The 22,856-nt window shown below is 49.4% G+C and overlaps 1 long non-coding RNA gene across 1 annotated transcript; it reads left to right on the top strand.

Moving 5' to 3' along the window:
* Nucleotides 1-9,742: 9,742 nt before the first annotated feature.
* Nucleotides 9,743-11,428, top strand: LOC311591908. Its single transcript, XR_014777253.1, has 2 exons — nt 9,743-9,828; nt 11,066-11,428. It is a non-coding gene; the product is annotated as an uncharacterized lncRNA (long non-coding RNA).
* The last annotated feature ends 11,428 nt before the right edge of the window (nt 11,429-22,856 follow it).

The following is a 22,856-nucleotide window of genomic DNA, read 5'->3' on the forward strand; positions in this document are numbered from 1 at the left end:
GTTCAAGGTGAGCCTAAGGTAGAGTGAAATGCTGTCTCCAAAACTGAAAAGGAGACTGAGGAATTGGTTCAGCCTTAGGACCTGGGTTCAGATCCCTGACACCCACATAAAAGTCAGATGCAGCAACACGGGTATCAGTAATCTCAGCATTCTTGAAGTAAGTGCCAGAACCCAGGCCCCCAGTGCAGAAAGCCTGATTCGTCTGTCTGTAGTGAGGCCCAAGCATCAGCACTCTAAACTTTCTCCAATTTATTCTAATGAACCGAGTGTTCAGTTAGGATTACTATTGCTGTGATGAAATACTATGACCAAAAGCAACTTGGGGAGGAAAGGGTTTATTTCTCTCAGTTCCATATAACAGCTTATCCTCAAAAGCAGTGAGGGCAGAAAGATGGAGGCAGGAGCTGATGCAGAGGCCACGGAGGGATGCTGCTTACTGCCTTGCTCACCATGACTTGCGCAGCCTGCTTGCTTTCTTTCTTTCTTTCTTTATTGATTTATTCATTCACTTTACATCCCAGTAGTAGCCCCCTCCCTCCTCTCCTCCCAGGCCCACTCTCCCTTCCCCCTCCCACTTCCCCTATTCCTTGGAAAAGGGGAGCCTCCTACCCACCCACCCCTGCCCACCGAGTCATATCAGGACTAAGTTTGGCCTCTTCCCTTGTGGCCTGGCAAGGCCGTCCCATCAAGAGGAAGTGATTGAAAAGCAGGCAGCAGAGTCCATGTCAGAGACAACCCCGCCCCCCTGCTCTCCTCAGTAGTGGACCTACATGAAGCCTAAGCTACTCATCTGCTACATCTGTGTAAAGGACCTAGGTCCAGTCCATGCATGGTCCTTGGGTGGTGCTTTCATATCGAACCCAGGACCACCAGCCCAAAGATGGCATCACACACAATGGGCAGGACCCTCCCCCATCAGTTACTAATTAAGAAAATGCCCTGTAGCCAGATCTCACAGAGGCATTTTCTCAACTGAGGTTCCCTCCTTTCTGATCAATGTAAAAGTGCGCACATTTAAGACAACTTTCTGCCACTATTTAAGGTAGATTTGCTCCTTTGATATAAACTTAGCTGATAGCAGGAGACCCAACATGACCTCTTTGAAGGGTGCCCTCAAGGCCAAATGAATGTGTTTAGATGCTTACCATTCTGTGCCAGCTGTGTATGGAGACAACCCAGGGCACTAGTGATGAGACAGGAGTAGGGCTTAGCAAGCAGGTCGTTTCCAAAGAGTTTATCATAATTGCTTTTTGAGGTCCAGTGTCTTTAACTCAGTCCTAACCAGACATTAGAATCCATAGGCAGACTTGAAGCATCACACCATTTCACCACCTGGGGAGACAACTCTGGGCATCTTCTTATGGCTCCTTGTTGATTCTAATGTGACCAAAATGGCAGTCGCCTTGCTATGTGTCAATATATGGGCTAGAAATACACACTGCTCCCAGACAGAAAAAGGAAAGCATGTCTCTTAAAAAAACAAAAAACAAAAAAAACAAAAACAAAAACCTTCCCCTTTCATAGTCCAGAATTCTGGTTGCATTCAAGTTGCATTCCTAGTCAAGGGAGCTGCAAAGGAGGGAGACCCCGAAGCTGCCTTACTAGGGAGAACGAGTCACAGTGAAAATGAAAGGACAAGAGTGGCATCAGGGCTGTAGACCCCACCAATCAGAGTTTTACAGAGTTAACCCAGTAAATTGAGAGTCTGGCCCATAGGGGGCAGACCTGCACCAAGGACCACATCTCCTTTCTCGGCTTTGGTCTCTTGGGAAAAGTGCCTGGAGTTCTAAAACTCCCATTTTGTTTTTCATAAAATCCGGCCAGCCTGCTGCTGTTAAAGAGTGGCTGTTGTTTTTCCTCCGAGTGAAACACTCTATTCTAGTCCACCAGAATGTATTCAGGCACAGAGAATAAGCATCGCTTAGCAAGCCTTTTTGGGGACTTTGATGATACTTTCCGCCCAGATGTACTTGTAGCCACTGTGGAAGAACTGGGACAAGTTAGCTGACTCACCTGACCAATCTGTTCCTGCAGCACTTCAGGGAATCTAGGGAGTGCTAGAGGGAACAACAAACTGATTCCTCAAGTACAAGATGATGATGTTGCAGAGTTAGGCATTTGCAAGGGTTCAGGGGTTTGTGCTGACAGGCGTTTGAGACCAGGAAACCGTATCTTTGTGACCTTTGAACATGAATGTTCAGCACACACATTCCAAGGGTGCAGTGGTTTGGTTTTGATTTCAAGGTTTTATACTTACTGCAGAAAACCAAAACTGATTGTCTGGTGTGCTCATATTTTTGTGCATAAAAATGCAATGGTACCCCTTTAATCCTAGCAATTGGGAGGCAGAGTCAGACAGATAGCAATTGGGAGTTCGAGTCCAGGACCACCAAGGCTATACAGAGAAACCCTGTCTCAGGGGGAAAAGGGGGGGAAAACCCACAATGCACAGAAAAGCAGAAATTGGCTGGGCGTTGTGGCACTTGGGAGGCAGAGGCAGGTGGATCACTGTGAGTTTGAGGCCAGCTTGGTTTACAAAGTGAGTCCAGGACAGCCAAGGCTACACAGAGAAACCTTGTCTCAAAAGGAAAAGAAAAGAAAAACAGAAATTCTCCTACTGCCACATATGACAAGCACTGTTTACCTGGTGTCTGTCCTAGATTTTACAGAAATGTGCACAAACACTAGACAGAGGTCCCACGGGGCTTGAACGGCCTCTTCCTCCTGCCTATGAGTCTCTGTTAATGTATTTGCCCTAGGGAAGAGCCAGAGGCCAGGAGCCAACAGTTTACTGCCGTTTGCCATTATAATCAGACTCCCATTGGAAGCCCCTGGTTTCTAAATCTAGACAATACCCTGGACCCAGGATCCCACATGTACCCTCTAGCCCCACAGAGCAACCACCTGCCCCCTCCCAGCCAACCCCACAACGCAACCTCACATGCTGCCAGCCTCACTGTGCTGCCCTGTGACTAACAAGTGTGCTCCTGGAGGTGGAGGCCTTCCTGCCTCTCTAAGGTGAAGGCCAGCAGCCTCAAGCCCAGACAGTCTCCAGGACAGGTTCTCAGTCCTGCCAAAGCCCCCAGCCAATGAGAGAGCACCAAGAGGAAGGCACCGTGTGGGGAGAGGCTCGAGATCGGCAAAGGGGAGGCCAGGAAGTTCATCAAATGTACACTGGGCTAACTCACCGCCTTCTCCAGAGATGTCTAAGCTCAGCTGTAAGTGCCCTTGAGCGATGCTCTGACTCAGCTCTTGATGCTTAAGCTCCACGTGTCCTAAGTGCATGCTACATGGCCGCTGACATGTCACACCTTTTCTGAATGGATCCACGGAGGGAAGGTGACAACTCGGAAAGAGCACCAGGACTGGAGGTCACATGTCACCGATGACTCCACAGGCTCAGAAGGCTAAAGGGGTACACCTCTAGACATAGTCTGCATACATATGGCATGTTGTAAGATAAACAGGCTTAGAAATGAAGGCCAGCCAGGGTCAGGTGGGTCTCTGGACTATAGTTTCTTTGCTGCCGTGCTTCTTTTAAGCCTGCCTAATTCTCTTCCCTTTCTGTTTGCCAGGTGCGACTTACCCAAGACACGTCCCTCTAGACAATCCCCTAGCCTCGGCACCCCTTTCCACCTCTAGTTCATCAACTAACCCAAGACACCCTGCCAGCCTTTCAGAGGCACACCCCGTGGCTTAGCTAGGGTTGCTATTGCCGTGATGAAACACCATGGCCAAAAAACCAAGTTGGGGAGGAGAGGGTTTATTCGGCTTACACTTTCACAGAACTGTTCATCACTGGAGGAAGTCATGACAGGATCCTGGAGGTAGAAGCTGCTTCAGAGGCCATGGAGGGGTGCTGCTTACTGGTTTGCCTCCCCTGACTTACTCAGCCTTTTTTTCTTACACTATCTGGGACCACCAGCCTAGGGAGGGCACCGCTCACAGTGGACTGGCCCTCCCCCCTATCAATTACTAACTACTAATGCTTTACAGGCAGACCTCGTGGTGACATTTTTCTTAGATGAGGTTCCCTCCTTTCAAGTACCTCTAGTCTGTGTGTCAACTTGACACAAGACCAGCCAGCACACCCCCACCACCCACCCCAAAGGGAAATAGCTGACACACACCCTCCCACAGCTGTGGAGGGCTGATAATGGCTCCTGGTGGGTTTACACTCTCTTACGGCTTTTTTTTTCTTTACTTTTTCTAAAATATACATCTATCTTAGTGAGCATATGTATCTGTATCATGAATGCACACGCGTTCATGAAGACATTCCGGGACAGGCCTGTGGAGAGCAGAGGACAACTTCCTGTGTCTCCTTCCACAATGTGCCTTCTGAGGATCCAACTCAGGCCCTCAGGCTTGGCAACAAGCACCCTTACCTGCTGAGCCATCTTGCCTGCCCCTTATTAAATTTTTGAAAAGGTAATATATTGGCAAGGCTCAAAAGTTCCCAATTCTATGCCTGTCCTTCCTCGGGCCCCTCCTGTCCCAACTCTTTAATAGCTTTGTGTGTAGCCTTTCATAGTTATTCTCATAAGGAAGTGTGTGTGTGTGTGTGTGTGTGTGTGTGTGTGTGTGAGTGTGTGTGTGTGTGTGTGTGTGTGAGTGTATGTGTGTGTATGTGTGTGTGTGTGAGAGTGTGTGTGTGTGTGTGTGTATGTGTATGTGTGTGTGTGTGTGTGAGTGTGTGTGTGTGTGTGTGTGAGAGAGAGAGAGAGAGAGAGAGAGAGAGAGAGAGAGAGGGAGGGAGGGAGGAAGGGAGAGAGGGAGGGAGGGAGAGAGAGGTACTCCTGTAATCCCAGCATTCTGGGGGAATCTCTGTGAGTTCGAGGCCAGCCTGATCTACAAATTGAGTCCAGGACAGCCAGGACTAAGAAAAGAAACCCTGTCTTGGGGTGGGGTGGGGCAGGGTGGGTGGGGGTGGGGCAGGGTGGGTGGGTGTAGAGCAGGGTGGGGGAAGAACCACAATGAAAAGGAATTTGCTAAGAGAACTTTAGTGCTCTGAGAATTTCCTTACCCTAAAGAAAACTGGTCCCTATGGGACCCTATCACATGATTATCACCCGGAAACAGCCACCCCCAGGTCTGAGAGAGGGAAGGTGGCACTCTGAGACCTCATTTCATTTCTTCACTCATTTGTTAAGCATTCCTATACTAGGCAGCAAGCCAGGTCTTAGGCACAAGTTCAGCCCCTGCGCTTGTAGTAACAGGCTAGGCTGAGGTTAGTCAACTGCAGCCCCAAACAGTTCCCTACTTAACAGTCAACTGCATCCTGCAACCAAAGTAGGCAAGGATGGTGTGGTGATTGAATAAGAACAGCCTCTTAGGCTCATAAATGTGAATGCCTAGTCACCATGGAGTGGAACTCTTTGATAGGATTACAAGGGTTAGGATGCGTGGTCTTGTTGGAGGAAGTGTGTCACTGGGGGTGGCCCTTGAGGTGTCTTCTTTTTTTTTTTTTTTTTAAATTTTGGTTTTTCAAGACAGGGTTTCTTTGTGTGTAGCCTTGGCTATCCTGGACTCACTTCATAGACCAGGCTAGCCCCAAACTCACAACGATCCACCTGCCTCTGCCTTCCAAGTGCTGGGATTAAAGGCGTGCACCACCGCTGCCGCCACCAGCGCCACCATCCCTGGCTGCTTTGAGGCTTCTGAAGCCCATGCCAGGCCCAGCATCTCTCTAGGCCTGCATGCCATGCTCCCTGCTATGATGATAATGAACTAAACTTCTGAAACTGTAAGCAAGTCCTCAATAATTTTTTTTTTCAAGACAGGGTTTCTCTGTGTAGCCTTGACTGTCCTGGACTCACTTTGTAGTCCAGGCTGGCCTTGAACTCACAGCGATCCACCTGCCTCTGCCTCCCGAGTTCTGGGATTAAAGGCGTGCGCCACCAAGCCCAGCATGTCCCCAATTTTTTTTTTTTAATAAGTGTTGCCTTGATCATGGTGTCTCTTCACAGCAATAAAACAGTGACTAAGACAGGCAAGATGGATATGGCTTCATGTACAACTTAATTCAGAATTTAAATTATATCACTAGGAGCCATCTTTTGGTTCTGCATCTATTGGGCTACTTGTGGTAACCCAAGCTTGCATTGTCCCCAGCTTAGACTGGTGGAAGTGAGTTAGTGATTCCCAAGGTCCAGCAGTCAGCCACCCTTAACCTGGAATGACTATGTAAATCACCTGCCTGTTCCTGAACCAATCACTGAAGCCAATGGGGTTGGATTGTACCAACTGGCCTAGCCTAGGTCCCATGATCCACTCTCATAGTCCAGGGGTTGGACAGGGTTACCTGAAGCACATAGATTTCAAGCTGAGACAGAGTGGCACCTCAAAGCAAAATTACTGTGGCCACACACAGACTGACTGCTAGGCCACCCCTCCCATGTAATTTAAAGTGAGATAAATGACTCAAGGGAACTGCAAAGTGCCAAGGAGGCTTGGCCCAAAAAGAAGCATCAGGCTGTGTGTGGTGGCTCGTGCCTTTAATCCCAAGCACTTGGGAGGCAGAGGCAGGTGGATCCCTGTGAGTTAGAAGCCAGCCTGGTCTACAAAGTGAGTCCAGGACAGCCAAAGCTACACAGAGAAAAACCTGTCTCAAAAACAAAACAAAAAAGCATCAGAAGTATTCCTGAGGAAGGCACAGGTAGGATCAAGGAGGCAGGTGAAAGGAGGCAGGAAAGAGGCACCTTAAGGACCCTGAAGAGTAAGTTAGGTAGAGAGATGACGTGCCACCTAAGAGCACATGCTGCTTTTACGGAATACCAGGTTTCTGTTCCCGGGACACACCCTGAAGAACTTAACACCACTTTGCAACTCCAGTTTCAGGGGTTCCAAACCCTCTTCTGACTTCAGCAGGTGCACATAGTGTTTTTTTTTTTTAAATCAAGACAGGGTTTCTCTGTGTAGCCCTGACTGTCCTAGACTTTGTAGACCAGGCTAGCTTTGAACTCACAACAATCTGCCAGGCATCGTGGCTCATACCCGGGATACCAGCTCTCAGGAACCAGACACCAGAAGATTACTAGTTTCAGGCCAGCATAGACTGCTCTGTTAGACCCTGTCTTTTGGTTTTTAAGTTTTTTTGTTTTTTGAGACAAGGACTAGTTTTGTAGACCCAGGCTGGCACCAAACTCACAGAAATCTGCCTGCCTCTGCCTCTGGAGCGCTGGGGTTACAGGCATGTACCACCACCCACCCCACCCAGCAGGACTCTGTCTTTTAAAATAACATTATAATGGAGCCTAGAGAGAGATCAGAGGGATGGCATTTAACGTCTAATTGGGCAAGGGGCCTGTAAGATAGAGCTGCCCTGATTAATCCCCACGTTTCACTGCCAAGATCCACGCGTAATAAACTTCCTGGTGGACTGAATGTTAAGTGCTAGGACCCAGGCGTGTGACTGTCAGGATGGAGTCTGACCAGGCCCCTCCTTACCTTGTGCGGTCTTGCTCCACTGGCCCCACACCCTGAGGCCTCTAAGTACCACTCAAGCCACAGGCACTGAGGAGGCCCAAAAGAGGGAAGCCCTGACAGAGGCTGGCTGAGCCCCTGGCACCACTTTCTTCACCTTAGCAGACAAGCTGGAGGCTGGCCAAGGAACTGAGGCTTACAGCAGCATCGGCTACAGGGCCTAAATTTAGAAACAGCATCCCTCCGTGTCTCACTTTAGGCACAGAGGCTACCTCACACCTGGGGAGCCACCACGTGAGCTGCAGCCAGGACAGGGCCTTGCAAGGGGCTCAGGAACAAGCATGGGAGAAAGCAAGGACCTTCCTGGGCCAGGAGACAGTAGCAGAGGAGACAGGCCTGGCAGCTCTGGAAGGCACTGGAGTCACACCCAGACCCCCAGGGAAAGGTTTTTATAACATCTTTGGGAACACCATGGGGCACTTAACTATCAGCTCATATATGTGGGAAAGTACAAAAGCAAGAAGAGAATGTGAGTAAGAACCACATTGATTACACTTTCCGGCCAGGTCCGTGAGGACTCTGTCCCTACATCCTCCTGTGAACCTATTGAAACTGCCGTGTGTAAGTACGTGCGCGCGTGCGTTTTAATTAAATGTTGCTTTCGTTGTCTTCTGGAAGAAGGTCTGTGTGTAAAAGGAGCAGAGAGGTGATCGGTGTTTTCTGGCTCCAGGGAGCCTCCATAGATCAGCCCCAGCCCTCAGAGGAGAAGCACTTCCTTTATCTCCTGTCTCTCGGGTTAAGAAGAGTCCCAGCCTCTGCAGAGACCGTCAGCTGTCACTGTTCAGTCAGTCGCTCATTAGACACAAGGCCAACTTCCTCCTTACAACCCCAGTGTCGGACAGCTGCAAGGACACATCTGTGCTACGCCGGCAGGCCAACCAGGGTCACACCATCTCTTTTGTGCAAAAAGACCAAAAGAAGGGGATAACGCCTCCCAGGATACCCAATGTCCTCTGCAAAGGAGCGTATGGACAGTCATTGCCATTGGCCGGTTTTTATTTGCCCGCTACGACATTTGACTATCTGACTCTGCCCAGGACCTCACCCGAGAGGTCAACCTTTCCCACCCAGTCAACGGTCAATGCCAAGCCTCCCACTGTTGGCATACTGCCCCCATTCTGCCTAGCAACCTGTGACATCATTACCTGCCTGCCACTAGGTGTGTCCCTACCCAGAATATTCTCTCCCTCTCCCTCTCCCTCTCCCTCTCCCTCTCCCTCTCTCTCCCTCCCTCTCCCTCTCCCTCTCCCTCTCTCTCTCTCTCTCTCTCTCTCTCTCTCTCTCTCTCTACCCTCCTACTTCCCTGCTCTCCCATGCTCATATAATAAACCTCTCCAAGCTTGGTGTGGTGGCACACACCTGTAATCCCAGCACTTGGGAGGCAGGAGGAACTCTGTGAGTTCAAAGCTAGCCTGGTCTTCAAAGTGAGTCTAGGATAGCCAGGGCTGTCCAAAAAACAAACAAACAAACAAACAAAACAAAACAAAAACAAAAAAAACCAACAACATAAAATAAACTTTTTTATATATCTGTTGCCTGGCATCTCATCTTTCATATTTAACACCCACTACAGCTCAGGTCTCTGGGTACAGCCCCTCCTTTCCTTGGGCTATCTTAGTAAGCCTCAACTTTCTAGTTCTTTGCAAGAGCCATGTAAAGCCAGCCCTGTGCTTCTTGCTCACTGTAGCTCCACCCCAGCCAACAACAAATGCCACGTGCGATCCTGCCTGCAGCGTTGCTGGGACAACACAGACACCGCTCCCATACTTCAGCAAATATCGATCTGTTTCTTTTCCTTCCGATGTCTGGTCACATGGCGGAAATGGCAGCAAGCGCTTTGAAACAGAGCTAGCAGGAGTCCATGTGACGATTACTTCTGAAAGTCAAGGGTCTGGAGTAACCCTCTCTGTCTACCTTAGTCCCACTGGGATTTAGAAGGGACAGGGACAGACAGAAGAGCCAGAAGTGGGTGGCCTCCTCCCCGCTGTGCTTCTCACTGACAAGCCAGTGGAGTGACCAGGAAGCCCATCACACCACCAAAGTTACAGCCAAAGAGTCACGCAAAGAGCCCAACAGCTGCCGTTAACCAGGCTAAACATCAGACCACCTCTGGCCTTCTTAAAGACAAGCCCTGGGTGACTCACCTCCCAGACCCCAAGCAGTCTCCGGGGATGTTTTTCTAGATAAAAGGCCACCCCCATCTGAGAGCATGACGCTTTCCTCCCTCCACCCGCCCACCCAGAAGCAGCTTCTCCTGTGTGTCACCTCACCCCAGCAGGCTCCCCTGCACTGCAGAAACCCACCTGGCAGCGGAGTGGCCTGCTTGGAGGTGGAGACATTCAGGTAGGGAAAACACTGCAAGGAGATGCCCCCATCCCCCCCCACCCCCACCCCACCCCACCCCCCACCCACCCACCCCCGTGTCCCTGGAATTGAGGAGGCTGATGGAAGGGAGCTGCTTGGAGCTTTGTCACTCACAGTAACCTCTCTGGGCATCCTCTGAAATGTAGATTCTGGGATCCAGCCATGACAACCTGCAGGTCACTTTCCCTGAGTGACTCAGACAGGCTGAGAAACACTGAGTCCACAGAACTCCGTGGGTACTTGCTTGGGTCAGACACAAAGCCTTCTTCTGGTCATTTCCTCTGATCGCCCACACAGTGGCTGTGAGGAATCAACGCAACTAAGCAAGCCTTTCTTGAGCAGCTAACTCTGGTGGCAGCCCTGAGATAGGTGCCCTTTTTACCCCCACTTGACAGATGAGGGAATTAGACTTAAGGAAGCTGAGCATCCTATCCAACGTCAAAACCTAAGGGAGCTAGGATTTCATCCTGGCCTCCATGACCTCTGTGATAGCTTCGGTTATCATCTTGATATGCTCCAGCATCGCCCAGGGAGACAGTCTCAGTGAGGGACTATCTAGATCAGGTTGGCTTGTCGGGAGGGTTTTAAAGAAGATGGTCCCCACAGCCCCAGAGGGGGTGGCACCCTTAGGATTTGTGGCCTTGGTGGAATAGGTGTGGCTTTGTTGGAGGAAGTGGTCACTGGGGGCTGTGCTTTGAGGGCTCAGATGCTCAATCGCTTCTTGGGCCTCTGGATCCGGATGTAGACCTCTCAGCTCCCTCTCCAGCACCACGTCTGCCTGCGTACCGACTTGGAACTGTGGCCTCTCCCTTGCAACTTTGTCAGGGTAGTTATTTCGTCACAGAAAACTGAGGTAACCCCTAAGCTCACCTGCTTGAACTAGAAGGAACTTGCCCTGAGGTTCCTGGGACGTCCCTGTAAGGGAAGAGTGGGCAGGTCTCTGAGCCACTCCCATGACATGGACATGGACACTCCCTGGACATGGTGGCAGCCAAGCGAAAGACTCGTCCAGGCTTGCTGGTCCTCCAAGCTGCTCAACAGCCCTATGGGCCTCGGAATGGCTCTAGGGCAAGAAGTGAATGACCAGTGTCACACCACTGACCTATCACAGAAGCTTCTCTGTATTACAGCACCCGGTTCTAGCCCAGAGCTTGTCTCCAAAACCTCTCTGCAGAAATGCACTTTCTTTCTTTCTTTTCTTTTCTTTTCTTTCCAGAGTCTTACTATGTAGTTCAAGTTGGCCGAAACCCATGGCCCTCCTGCCGTTGAGTGCTGGTACACATGTGTGCACTAACTGTTAGTAAGTAGGCAGCAGTACAAGCCATCCCAAAGGCCCTGAGGACCATGGGAAACAGGAAACCTCAAGACCACCCTCAAATATGTCACTGTCATCAGAAGCACGTCACCACCAGGATCCAGGTCCCCCTAAGTCACCTGTTCACTTTCTGTGCTTGCACCAGGTCATTTATAAAAGGGGGCTCACCCCACCCTCGCTCTCTTCTTCCTCGAGTCTCCCCAGAGACCACCTGTCTGTATACCCCCTTTCAATAAAGCCTCCCACGTGGGTCTGCGCATGGTGTGATTTGTGTATCTATTACATAGTTACACCGGGCAACTCTTAACACTAACACACCCAACTTCGAAGCTATTATGCTTTGCCCTTCAGTCACAGGTGAGTTTGCCTCCCAAGTGCTGGGACTACAGGAGTGCGCCACCACCCCCAGCACCTAAGAGATAGCACTCAGGGCCACATGACTGGTGGCATGGGACAAAGGAAAGAGAGAATTCAGTGTGACCCAGTGGCTGACTAAGGAGCTGTTACTGTGCTGGGGAGTGAGGCCCAAAGGAGAGGTTTGCAGAGAAGTCGCCTTGGGATATGTTGGGTCTAAGGTCTGAGATAGCTCAAGCCGTCAGGAGAGGAAGCCATGTGGAGGGAGGGCTTGGGGTCAGGTGACAAGGTGTCTCCCAGGCCAGGGGAACCTGAAGCAAACTCCAACATGACAGTGAGTCACCCAAGACTTCCCACCCACTCCCAGAGGACTCTAGCCATTCCCAAACATAATCCTGCAAGTTGCAGGCACCGTTGGTCTTGGGAGCAGGCTCTAATGACCTAGTTCTTAGCTGACGTCCATGGTTCCCCCTTCCCTGAGACTGCTCGCTGCAGTAGTGATCTCTTAGAATTCTCAGTCTTCAGAGCCATGCCCTGGCCCACCGGGTCTAAGCACTTGCCACCAACAATACTACTGTCTGCGCTGAGCAAATGCACCACGAATGAGTGAAGCATGGCCAAAGTGACATCTCGGAAAAGCAATAGGACCCCACTCCAGTCTCAGTAACCAGGCCCTCCAGAAGGTCAAGGTTATGCCTTTTTTTTTTTTAAATATTTATTTATTGTATATGAGTGCTTTATCTGCAGAAGAGGGCATCAGATAACATTATAGGTGGTTGTGAGCCACCATGTGGTTGCTGGGAATTGAACTCAGGACCTCTGGAAGAGCAGGCAGTACCCTTAACCACTGAGCCATCTCTCCAGCCCCAAGGTTATGCCCTTTACATTGCCGTCATCATCAATACCATCACCACTGCTGCTATGCTTTGAAGCCCCCTCCCAAGTAAATAAACACTGACCTTTAATTACCATGTGACCATATAGGAAGTAGCACCTTTAAGAGGTTAGGTGGTAAGAGCTGTGGACCACGGCCATCACCACAGGAGAGGCTCCTGATAGCGTAAGTCCGGTCCCTATCTTCTGCGCCTTGTTCTCCTCATCTTGCCCTTTCGCAGTGCACTGACATGACCCCATGTCATGTTGGTGCCATACTGTTCTACGTCCCAGCTCCTACAACCATGAGCGGAATAAATGTCTGTGCTTTATGTGTTATTCAATCTCAGATATTCTGTTATAGTAACAGAGACTAGAGGGAGGTAACCGTCACCCCTGCCCCTACTACTACCAATGTCATCAGTAGCACCAGCTTCACAAAATGTCCCCCAGCATCTCCACAGCCAGAGAGACCTGGACCCCACTGACACCCTGGCCCCACTCCAAACCTGCCTCTCTTTCTACAACCCAGGACCAGCGTCTTCCAACACTGGCTGACACTGGGAACACTAATTTGCTTCAGGGGGTAAGAACTTACTAGCCTGTTCATAGTGCACAGTGCAAGCACACAACAATGCCCAGAATCTGCAGAGTCCATGTTAACACTTAGCATCCCGTGTACACCCACCGTTAGCAAATTCTGCTGGTGCTACCTTGAAAGGGTGGCAGAGCCTTGCCTGTCTCACCACCTCCATCGTCCTCAACACAGACACAACCGCCATTATCTCTTGCCTGAGTTGTTGCCATACGTCCTCCTGTCTATGCCTTGGGATTATTTGTTTTTGTTTTTGTTCTTTTGTTTTTTTGTTTTCTTGGTTTTTTGTTTTGTTTTGTTTTTTGGTTTTTTGAGACAGGGTCTCTCTGTGTAGCCTTGGCTGTCCTAGACTCGATTTGTAGACCAGGCTGGCCTTGAACTCACAGTGATCCATCTGCTTCTGCCTCCCAAGTGCTGGGATTAAAGGCGTGCGCCACCACGCCCGGCCCTTGTTTTTGTTTTTTAGAGACAGGATCTCTCTATGTGACTCTGGCTGTCCTGGAGCTCACTGTGTAGTCCAGGATGGACTGGAACTCACAGACATCCACCTGCCTCTGCTTCCCAAGTACTGGAGAAGGCTTGTTTGTTTGTTTGTTTGTTTGTTGTTTGTTTTTCAAGACAGGGTTTCTCTGTGTAGACTTAGCTATCCTGGACTCGCTTTGTACACCAGGCTGGCCTCGAACTCACAGCGATCTACCTGCCTCTGCCTCCCGAGTGCTGGGATTAAAGACTACAGGGAGAGAATTTGGGGTGAGCGGTGGCAGATGGGGTCGCAAGGTCTCATTGGGTACCCCAGGCTGACCTGGAACTCTGTGTATCCCTGTCTTAGTTTAGGGTTCCTATTACTGTGATGAAACACCATGACCCAAGCAACTTGGAGGGGAAAAGATTTATTTGACTTCCACTTCCACATCACAGTTCATCACCAGAGAAAGTCAGGATGGGAATTCAAACAAGTCAGGAGCCAGTCATGGTGGTGGCGCACACCTTTAATCCCAGCACTAGGGAGGCAGAGGCAGGCAGATCACTGTGAGTTCGAGGCCAGCCAGGTCTACAGAAGCGAGTCCAGGCTACACAGAGAAACCCTGCCTCAAAAAAAAAAAAAAAAAAAAAAGAAACAAAACCAAAATCAAACAAGTCAGGGCGGGAAGTCAAACAGGGTAGGACCTGCAGGCAAGGGCTGATGCAGAGGCCATGGAGGAATGCTGCTTACCGCTTAACTTGGTTCTCTCAGCCTGCTTTCTTACACACCTGAACCACTAGCCCAGTGGCGGCGGCACCTACAATGGCTGCCCCCTCCTTCCATCAATAACTAGTTATGACCTACAGCTGAATTTTAGAGAGACGTTTTCTCAATTGAGGTTCCTGCCTCTTAGATGACTTAAAACTATCCAGCACAGTCCCCGACCGGCCTTGAACTCCTGCCTCAGCTTTCAAAGTGCTAGGATTACAGGCACGAGCCGCCTCCCCGCGCCCCCAGCACCGTGAAAAGCTTTGGAAATTTAGACAAGATTTGTGTCCGGGGGGTGGGGGGGGGGGAGGCTATCAAGGAAGAGATGGGGTTTGTGGGCACAGGAAATTGAAAGGGCCTCAAGGGAGGAAGAAAGCCGGAAGGTGAGAGGTTCAGACTTAGCGTGTGCTTCCTCGGAGGCAGACATGGCTGGGAAGCTTACAGGTGGAAGGCAGAAGGAGGAGAAGGAGCCGCACCTGAGGACAGCTGCTGAGAGCAGCCCGGGTCCTCTATTACAACCCTGGGGGGGGGGGGCACACACTGAGAAACAAAGTTAATGAGGAAAAGTTTTCAACATAATGATTAACACAGGTTTCGGTTAGTAAGACGAAGTGTAAGCCTACAGGAGGCTGGACTATGATCTGGAGCTCTGTGGGAGGATAGGGTAGCTGCGTAATCAGCTGTTTGCTACCTCAGACCCCTGCACGTGGGACAAGCGCCTGGAAGCTCTGTAAAAAGGAGTCAGCTAAAGTCAACATCTAATTGCTGATTTAAACAGAAAAGAAAATCATATGGCGTCCTTTTCAGAGGACGCCCCAGCAACATCCCAAAGACACTGCCTACATCTCTGAATATTTTCCCAAACCTATGCCTTTGACAGCCGGGCGGCGTCTCTGGTAGCCTCCTTTAATTAGTAAATAAGTTAAAGACCTAAAGCGCTGTTAGCATCACAGGGGCGAGGGGGATGGCACAGCAGATTAGAAGCACTCTGGCTGCTTCTGCAGAGGACCTGGGTTCAGTCTCCAGCACCTATGTCAGACTACTCACGACTCCAGGACCAGGGGAGTCCAACATCTCCATCCTCCGCCCACCCAAACCCAGGACACGCGTGTGCATACATACAATTGCAAATACTAAAAATCTAAAAGAGAGCCTGGCGTGGGGGCACACACCTGTAATCCCAGCACTCGCGAGGCAGAAGAGGCAGATGGCTATAAATTCGAGGCCAGCCTGGTCTACAAAATGAGTCCAGGACATCCAGGGCTCCACAGAGAAACTCTGTCTTGGAAAACCAAAAAAGAATATGTATGTATATGTATGTATGTATACACACACACACACACACACACACACACACACACACACACACACACATACATATACATATACATATATATATATGAGATTTTTAAACCACTGGGATGGTGTGCCCATGCGCCCAACACCCTGAGAGCAGAGGCCTTGCCATCTCCTTTCCTAAACTGCCACTGCCAAGCCCAATGAGAGGCACATGTGGGCACTTAGAGGGTACCCAGAGGGCTTGTGGTGGCAGTGGCCACAGTAAAGAGGGCTCAGTGGAAAGGGCAATAGGGGGTCAGCCCTCACGGGGAGGGATGCTGAGTGTGATCTCTGAGGTGGCAGACATGGTCTATCAGAGTTTGGAAGACAGAATTTGAGAACGAGTACCACTGTGTCAACATCCAGGTGTGGGTGGGCTGCACGCTGCCTTGCTTCTTCCTGCTTCTGGTGGATGAAGTCTTGGTGGATTGGCCGGTCTCACGGTTGCTCCCTCACCTGGTCTCCACAGCCTCTTCACAAGGGTATCAGAGCTCCCTGCACAAGGACTTTCACCCTCAAGGCTGGTTGGTCTCACATAGGGAGTCTTACATACTTTCAAAGTCACCTTCTCCAAATAAAGTCCTCTCCGCATCCTAGACGTTTTAAGGCAGATGTGTCTTGCTGGGTGGCACATATCAACCAACAGCACCGTTCCCTTAGTCGAACTTTTAATGCATAGTGCCAAGAATTCGCCAAACCAGGGGCAGGAACAAGCCTGCTCTGGTGTCAGTTTAGGCTTATTAAAGGCCTCCCCTCCAGTGGTTGGGGCAGCAGGAGACAAAAAGACCTGGGGGAAAAGAGAAGCTTCCAGCCTCAACAAGAATAGTAAAAACAAGCACCAAGCTGTCTCCAGACACGATCAGATCACCGCGCTGTATTTAGCCCAGGTGTCTCAGAGGTACAACTGAGGCTGGCTGAGGCCAAGTGTCCCTTTTCTATTGACTCATTCAAGCCACCATGAGGGACATGATCCACAGGGGTGACGCATGTCCATTTTATAAGTCACTGCACTTCCTTAGAGGGAGCTGAGTTGTACACTGGCCACACCATGGCCTTGTCCTCAAACCCCTCACCCACTTTTGCTGCCGTGTGGTCTTGAACTGTTCGCTCTAGTTCCTGGAACCTCAGAATAAAATTAGACAGAAACTTAAGCTCCTCCTCCAGCCAGGCTAGCTGTGAGCAAACAAGTCCTCCTGAGTTCACAGAGAGGGCTAAGGGAGAGGTGTGCCAGGGTGGAGGCCCACAGGAAGCATTCCACAACCTGCTTTGACAAGAGCCACGAGATCAAAGGCACAACGCCACCCTGTCACCTCCCAGCCTGAAGAGCTCCTATATTTTTGAGACCTCAACTTGGGTAAAACCGTGCTCTTGGCTTCTACACACACACACACACACACACACACACACACACACACACACACAAGAATATTAGAACTAGTCAGTATAAAGCAGAGTTGGGTTTTATTAAAAGATATTGTAATATATATTCCCAGCATAAGACTCAAGATGAACAGGGACACTTAGGGAATAGGGCACTCAGGTGGAAAGTGACACATAGAGAAGACAGGTGTGCGCTTCTCAAAGACCAGTCACGTTTCACTGTCTTTATAGTAGTTATAGAACTTTGCTGATTTTTTTTTCTTTCTTGTGCCCCTGTCTTTTTAGCCCTCCTCGGTTTCTTCCTTCCTTCCTTCCTTTTCTTCTTCTTCTTCTTCTTCTTCTTCTTCTTCTTCTTCGTCGTTTTTTTGTTTTTTGTTTTTCAAGACAGAGTCTCTGTATAGCCTTGGCTGTCCTGGACTCACTCTGTAGACCAGGCTGGCCTCGAATTTACAGCAATCCTTCTGCCTCTGCCTCCCACGTGCTGGGATTAAAGATGTGCACCACCACACCTGGCTCATTTTTGTTTTTAACTGTTTTTTTTTTTTTTTTTTAATTATTTGTTTGAGGGGTGTTGCCTACATGTTTGTCTGTGACCTCCATAAGTCTTCAGGGCCACCTGCAGAGCCCAGAAGAGGATTTGGGCCCCGCTGGTACTGGAGTGGCAGGTGGTTGTTAGCCACCATGTAGATGCTGAAACCTCTTCTGCAAGAGCAGCAGGGGCTCATAATCCCTGGGCCATCTCTCCCGCCAGCCTCCTCAATTGTCACTGAGTGGATGTATCTGACGACACAGCAGGTGCACCTCCCAGCGGTCACCGGGATGGAACAAACTCCTTCCTGTCTTTAACCTCACTTGCAAAGGACTGCAAAAACAAAAACCTTGATCAAAAGTCCAAACCTCAAGGCCCCGTGTGGCAAGCACTGGCCTACTTCCCCAGCCGTCTCTCCCGTCCTCCCGCAAAACTAGAACCACACTTAGCTCCTTTCAGGATCCAGCTTTGCACCCCACCCCCTCATTTCTATGTGATTGCTACGTTGTCCCTGCTGTCCAGAACATTCTTTTGTTCATTCCTCGTTATTTACTCAACCTTGAAGATGTAGTCCTTCAGAAGGCCTGCGTCAATACTCTGCTTCCAGGCTCCTGTAGTGTCCTGTCAGACGCCTCACAGCACCTGACACACGCATCATCAATGCCTACTATAATCTGTCCACTGTGTCTGCCAAACTGAATAACACCGGGCCCAGAACAAGCTCTTTGACGTTTAAGGCTGTCTCTTCTCTGTCCTTGCAGAGCCGGGCACATGATATCCATCCATGCCTTAATAACTGTTTACTGAAATGTTCAAAACCAGGGACAGAGCAACACGGCATGTCAAGATATACCTAGTTCACCAGGCTTGGTGATGTACACCTTTAATCCCAGCACTCAGGAGGCAGAAGCAAGCGGATCGCTGTGAGTTCCCAGCCAGCTTGGTCTAAAAAGTGAGTCCAGGACAGCCAGAGCTATTATGCAAAGAAACCCTGTCTCAGGAAGAAAGAAAAGAAAAGAAAGAAAGAAGAAAAGATACACCTAATTCGCTCTTTTTTGTTTTTGTTTTTTCCGGGACAGGGTCTCTCTGTGTAGTCTTGGCTGTCGTGGACTCGCTTTGTAGACCAGGCTGGCCTCGAACTCACAGTGATCCACCTGCCTCTGCCTCCCGAGTGCTGGGATTAAAATTGTGTGCCACCACATCTGGCCCTGATTCACGCTTAAACAGTCAGAAACCATTTTGTATGATAAAAAAAGAAATGGCTAATACCCCTAATTCTTCATTGGAACATGCCAGAGTGCCCTTCATGTGGCCAGCCCTTCCGTGAAAGCCAGGCCATGCAGGGGTTTGCTAGGAGACTGGATTAGTGTAGTTATATATAGAACTTTCCAGCAGTCAATCAGTGGGATTTTTTAAAAAATTGTCATTGAAACAGTAGCCAAAAGAGCTCGCCCTGGAGAAGCCAAGATGCTGATAGCATCTCAGTTGCTATTGGTTCAAGGCTGAGATTCCTGAGAGGAGTCAAGGGCTTGTGCATGCTTTGTGGTTGATCAGAAATGTGACTATTTGGGCTAGCAATCGTGTGAGTGCCACGTGTGGATTGGAAGTATGTATCTATTGGAAGACTGTGTAGCTCACTAAAGAGATGAGGCTTGGACAGAGAGATGTCAAGGTTACAAAGATTGATTTTAGAGGTGACTAAGGATTGGTTTAAATGCACTTTCATGTCTGACTGGCTACTCTGACCTTTAGAGAATATGAATGTTTAAAATTGTGCTTTCTTTTCAGAGAACGCAAATGGTGAGACCTCTCTACAGCCACCCATAGGTGTGTCACAAGCCCTACACAAACTGTGCTGGGTGGTCATCTGCTCCACATACATCTTGGACCCTCCCTACCTCTTCTGTTATTCTTTCTTTTTCTAAATCTGAGAGAAAAAATTGTTTCATGCCTGGGGGCAGGGTGTGTTTGCTCTTTGCCACAGTATTTATGGAGATCAGTTCTCTCCTTCCATTTTTTTCCACTATTCATTTGTCAAGGCACAAGTCTGTTTTTGTTTTTTTGTTTTTGTTTTTGTTTTTGTTGTTGTTTTTGGTTGGTTGGGTTTTTGTTTTGTTTTGGTTGGTTGGGTTCGGTTTTTTGAGACAGGGTTTCTCTGTTTGGCTGTCCTGGAACTAGCTTGACCAGCAGAGAGTATATTTGGACTTTCCCAAGGTGAGCTGATTGTGTTGCTAGGGAATATTTTTCTGTTTAGACTAGTTTGTGTCTTTTCTGGAATCTGGGCTGTGGCTAGTTTTAACACAAAATGGAGTTTCTTTTTCAAAATGGACTTTGTCTGGTCCTGTCAGTTTGTTTGTTTGTGGTTTTGTTTTTCAAGACATTGTTTCTCTGTGTAGCCTTGGCCAGCCTAGAACTCACTCTGTACACCAGGCTGGCCTGGAACTCACAGTGATCCACCTGCCTTTGCCTCCTAAAAGGCCTGGGATTACAGGCATGCGCCATCACACCCAGCTTTGTTTTTGCTTCTTGAAGCAGGGTCTCACTACTGACACCTCACTCGCAGGCACCAGGCTGGTGCACTAAAGAGAGCACCACTACTTGCAGGGCAGTGGTGGCGCATGCAGAGGCAGGTGGATCTCTTGAGTTCCAGGACAGGGTGACAGAGAAACCCTGTCTCAAAAAACCAAAGGGGGACAAAAAAGGTAAGTACCACCATACCTAGCTTTGCAGTTTTTTGTTTTATTTTGTTGGTGTTTGTTGTTTGTTTTTGTAACTAGAAATGGCCAGACAACAAAGAGTTACCCAAAAGTACATAGGAGTCTGTGCTGTGTGCTCATCAAACCTGCCTTCACCCTTCCCACTATCTGGAATTCCTCAGGGACCATGACCAGACCATGGCCTCATACAGTTCCTACAGAACAGTGGGACAAAACAGCAAGACAGAGAAGCCTGGTGACTTCGTGGGGCGGCACTGGGCTGCCCCACCAGCCTCAGCTTCCATTGGCACATGCATCTGTTATCACAGGACAGAGAGAGAGAAGAGCCCACCTGACGGTTGACCCTGACGTATCTAATCCTCTGTATGTATCCGCCTTCATGATGCCTCCCCAAGAGCTCTGGAGTGTGAGCCTTGGTGACAGTGCTCACAGTATATTCATGTGGAAGGGTAGTGACCTGTGTCTAGGTCACACTGTCAGCAGTGGCTGTGAGATTGCTGTGGTGAGGCCACACTGATTTCTTCTATGATGCCCTGTCCGGTACTTAGCAGGGGCCTGCACACAGCAGGCGGTCTGTGAAGAGGAGGGAAAGGGCAGCGCTTCCCACTCACATCCTCCTTCTGGACCTGAACCCAAGGCTGGCAGCAATGACGTCAAAACATAACATATTTACAGAAAGAACAGAGAACATGCAGCTGCCAAGTGAGAGGCCTGGTGTCCTCAACTGAGACCAGGAACGTTCCAACAATAAATGTGTTGTGGCAACAGAGTTTGCAGAGAGTTCAGGCAAGACACATGTGGCTACTAAGACCCTGGCTAAAGTCTCTCTTTCATGACATCACAGCCCTCAGGACATCCTCGGGGAGGTGGTCACATGTCGCTAGGCCTCGGGAGGCAAGTCACTTCTGCAGCCTAGATAACCAGACCATAGGAAGGAGAGAGTATTTCACCGGTCCTCAGAAAAACACTAACACGGGTGTGAGGACTGACCATTGGGCTGGGAGCCAGCTTCGTCACTTAGCTACTGTGCAGACTTTGACATATAACCACCCTGTTCCGCCATGTCCTCCCTATAAAACAGGCAGAACAAAGCTGTCTCATGAGGTTGGTATAGGATTTAGTTTCTATATTAAGACACCTAGAAACTTGCCTAGTAAACAGCACACAGCAGTCACGTGGTCACTAACCTGCTTATCCTAATAGTCCTCATCCGTGCAGGTGGCTCACTCCACAAAATGGACAGAGAAACCATGTTTCTGATCAAAATAATAATGATCTTTCAGGCGGGACGTGGTGACGTCTTTAATTCCAGCACTCAGGAGGCAGAGGCGGGTGGATGACTGAGTTCGAGCCCAGCCTGGCCTCCAAAGCAAGTCCAGGACAGCTAAGGCTACACAGAGAAACTCTGTCTGGGGGTGGGGGTGGGGGGGAAGGTCTTCCAGGCAAGACTTGGGAATTTTATAGAGATTTTAGAATTTTACAGACCTTAGCTATTTTTTTTTTTTTTTTTTTTTTTTTTTTTTTTTTTTGGTTTTTCGAGACAGAGTCTCTCTGTGTAGCCTTGGCTGTCCTGGACTCACTTTGTAGACCAGGCTGGCTTCGAACTCACAGCGATCCGCCTGCCTCTGCCTCCCAAGTGCTGGGATTAAAGGCGTGCGCCACCACGCCCAGCCAGACCTTAGCTATTTTAGAGTAAATTTTGGACCTACAAGAGACTTTGGATATTTTAAAGAGACTGAGCTTTTAAAGCATTTGAATTTTAAAAGATTGTGGAACTCTGAAACTTATTTGTGTTTATATTGCAATCATTAATATGAGCTCTTGGCGATAAACAAGAAAAGAAAGGTTATGGCTTCACTACGACATGTTTGTGTGTCAAGTTGGCAAGGGATTCAATCGTGCTGGCTAATTATATGCCAAGTTCACACAAGCTAACCGTCATTTTAGAAGAGGGAACCTTACCTGAGAAAATGCCTCAGCCAAGACCGGCCTGTGGAAAAGGCTGTGATACATTTTCCTGAGTGATGACTGATAAGGGAGGGGCCCAGCTCGGCGTGGATGACCCCATCCCTGCCATGGTTGTCCTGGTGGATGCAAGCCATGAGGGAGGAATAAGCCGGTTAGCAGTGTCCCTCCCTAACCTCTGCCTCAGTTCCTGCCTCCAGGTTCCTGCCGTGGCCTCTTGGATGATAGACTAAGGTGAATTAAACCCTTTCCTCCTTTATTGGTGGTGGTGTTCTATCATAGCCACAGAAACCCTAATTAACATAGAGCCTAAAGATCTTTTCAGACTACCTCACACTTCCTTATGTCCCCACAGGTCCATAAAGGGTTTTCTGCTTCTCCACCCCGCCCCCCGGTTGCCCAACATCAGGCCCAGGGAGCAGTCAAGGGGGAAGAGTCACCCGCCCCACCCCCCACTGTGCTCTCGGTGCCCTGCGAGTAGAAAGCACATGATATGTCTGTCCTTTTCCTTCCTGTGAGCCACAGAATGAACACAGCCTGCCCGGGTAGGCCGGTGGGGCCCACAGAGAGCCCTGGGGCCACATCAGCTAGCCTTTCCTGGTCCCTTTGCTTTCACTGTCATGATGGCTTTCCTCAGGACACTACAGTTCTGGTGACTGACCCTTTTTGTAATAGACCGCAGTGAGGCACACATAGGAGAGTGCAAAGCC

This window comes from Acomys minous (assembly GCF_964271855.1).
Source record: "Acomys minous genome assembly, chromosome: 1".
Lineage (NCBI taxonomy): Eukaryota > Metazoa > Chordata > Mammalia > Rodentia > Muridae > Acomys > Acomys minous.